We start from the raw sequence: 2959 nt of genomic DNA on the forward strand, positions 1-2959 counted from the left end.
TTACCGGACTTAGGAGGAGTCTGTTTGGGTTTAGTAGATTCATTGCTCTTGTATTGAGCTTTCACACATCTATCTATGGTATGTTCATAGAGTTTGCAATACTTACGATACAATTGTGAGCTCGCTTCCTCTGTACTCACTTTATCGTAACTGTACGAAGACTTTTTACTGGGAGGTGGTGATGGTGTTAGCCGGTGGATGAGGCTGTAGGTGTCAGCAGACTTCGCACATTTGATGTAGTCGGTTTCTTCTTTATCTGCTAGATATAAACGGACGGAAGGGGGAACACGTCTCAAGAATTCTTCAACTAAAATGAGGTTTATGAGTTCTGCAAATGTAGAGACATGTGCTGCTTCCAGTCATTTCATGAAATATCTTTTCTTTGTATTAGCAAATTCTAGAAAGGTGGTGGTACTTGCCTTAAGATGGTCACGGAATTTTCGTCGGTAGCTTTCGGTGGAGAGAAGGTAGGCGTCCAACACTGCTTCCTTCAGGGTCAGGTAGTTATTCTCAGACGCTAATGTACTGAGAGTAACTGCAGCTCTACCTGTAAGATGCACTCTGAGAAGGGTAGACCATTGGTCAGCAGGCCAGCTAAGTTGATTAGCTAGGGTCTCAAAGGTGGTAAAAAAGACATCGATCTCTGTCTCAACGAATGGTGGCATTAACTTACTTGCATGGATATTGTAACTTATATTGTATATAAGATATTGTAACTTACGGGAAGACTAGCGGTAGCTAGCTGGCGTTGAGTGTGATGTGTATTTTCCAACGTGACTTCTTGTTGACGACATTCTATAGCCATTGCAACTTGCTGTTTGTCATGCTCGCGTTGCATCTCCAGGTGACGATGTTTTGCTTCAAGCTGTACTCGCTCACGCTCACGGAGTATTGTAGTCTCATGTTCCTTGAGAGTCACCTCTCGTTCTTTCAGGGCCGCCTCTCTTTCTTGTTCTTCTTTCCTGATTGCAGCTTCTCGTTCCCTTAGGGCCGCCTCTCGTTCTTGTTCGTCTTTCCTTATTGCAGCTTCTTCTTTCCTCATTTGTAGAGCTGCTTGCTGTTGCTCCCTCTCGAGCTTTGCGAGCTCGAGTTTGAGTTTCATAGTCGTCAAATCAGTTTTATCTGCAATAGAGTAAGTTTTGTGAGTTTCAGAGTCAATTGTCCCTTCATCTAAGAGGTGATCCATAATGAGGTTATGTAATTCATTTTTGTTGGCTTCATGGGGAACATCTAGTTGATACTCGTGTGCAAGAGTTTGTAATTCGATCCTCTTGGCACGACATAAGGTCCCTATTTCACCAGCTGGATCGTTACGGAAAGCTTGGCGACGAAACATTGTGAAAGATAACAAATAAATGTACACGAATATAGTTGTGATATGATAAATGTTAGAAACAGGATAACGGGCAACTGGTAACTATCCTGTGGAATTTTAATCTTTAACAATTAAAGTCAATTATAGGATGGTAAATGATTAGTCAATCAAAATCGCAGGAAATCTTGTACCCGGTACTATATGTAAGAGAATAAGGGCAAGAAAATCCTACTAAATAAGTGAAACTGAGTTTCTAAAACAAATGAAACATTTAATTGCTCTAAAAATGAATTAGTTAGTCCAAGAATGTTGGCATACCTTGCCGAGTCTCTATAGGACATAAGCAAGGGTTTCCCACTAAATGAATATGATACTTACAGAATTAGCGAACTTTGTGCTCTGTAAAAAGACAGCTAATTCCCTACCTAAGTAAATATCATCATCTCTGACCGACGTGTAGGGGTGCGAGTGTCAACTGGTGACGAGAACTGCTGCTGAGGTCCCAACTCAGTAACTTAGTCCGTGCTAGAGGAACTATGGCCCTCTTATACTCCTTCGGTCGGATTGCAGAAGATAGGGTGCTTTGACCCGGAGACAAATCAAAGTACCAGGGTACCACAATGATGATCTGCCGAAAATATGAGAAATATCCTAGGGACAAAAGGTGGTAAACACGAGTAATAATACGGAGGGAGAGATGACCATTTAAGAGAATGACTGAGGCCTCCAGTCACCACGTAATCCAAAGTTATCTCACACTCACCATATGCTACTCTCGGAATGCACAATACACACAGCACCATATAAATATGAAAATTAATGATAATATTGAAAAGCAACTTTAGCAAAGTGAAGTACGCTTACCACAAATTGACGTTCAGGTACTAGTACCTGAGTGAAGCTCCCGGACAGGCCCCCACTAAATGTGACGGGAAAGTGTTGGAGTGTTGATGTTCAGCAGTCCTCCAGTGGCAGGTGTCAAAGCCTGGTTACACTTAAAACAAAAATATAGACTGCTTGCCTGTTGTCTGTGGTAAGTTAGAGGGAGGAACACGTAAAACACAAAGTATGAACAATGAAACTTTATTATATTTACTTTAAACATAAATGAAAATAAAGACAAATCTCGGGGGAATTAAAAATTCAATAATAAAAAATATTGAATAAAAAATTCAATAAAAATGAAATAATAAAGAACTGCAAAGACAATGTGAGACACAATATTACAATGATGAAATGTTAAAATGGTGCTGAGAATATCGGCTATGGCTGAAACCTCCCTTCGTATACGAGCCAATGAGCTAGTATGCCAGAGAGAGATGTCAACGCTAAGAGCACAAGGAATATTCTGAAGTTGATAGCTGGTCAGGCTCAGACGTCGACTCGGGTAGAGGGCGCTGAGGTGCGGTGTGCAGGTGCGCGGCTGGCGAGTCACCAATCAAGAGCAGGCAGGCTGATGAAGGGTAGTTAGCTGGTTTGATGACGAACCGGCGTGTGGAGTGGGGGGATTCTGGGTACGTTTTGCCTCCTGGTCAAAACGTTTTGTGCTACGTATCTTGAATGTAGCATCTATTACTTGTAGAATGGACGTAACTTGAAGTAGGGAAGAGCAGGCTCAATCTCTCTAGAAAGAGATTATCGTCA

This window comes from Procambarus clarkii, chromosome 7 (assembly GCF_040958095.1).
Source record: "Procambarus clarkii isolate CNS0578487 chromosome 7, FALCON_Pclarkii_2.0, whole genome shotgun sequence".
NCBI lineage: Eukaryota > Metazoa > Arthropoda > Malacostraca > Decapoda > Cambaridae > Procambarus > Procambarus clarkii.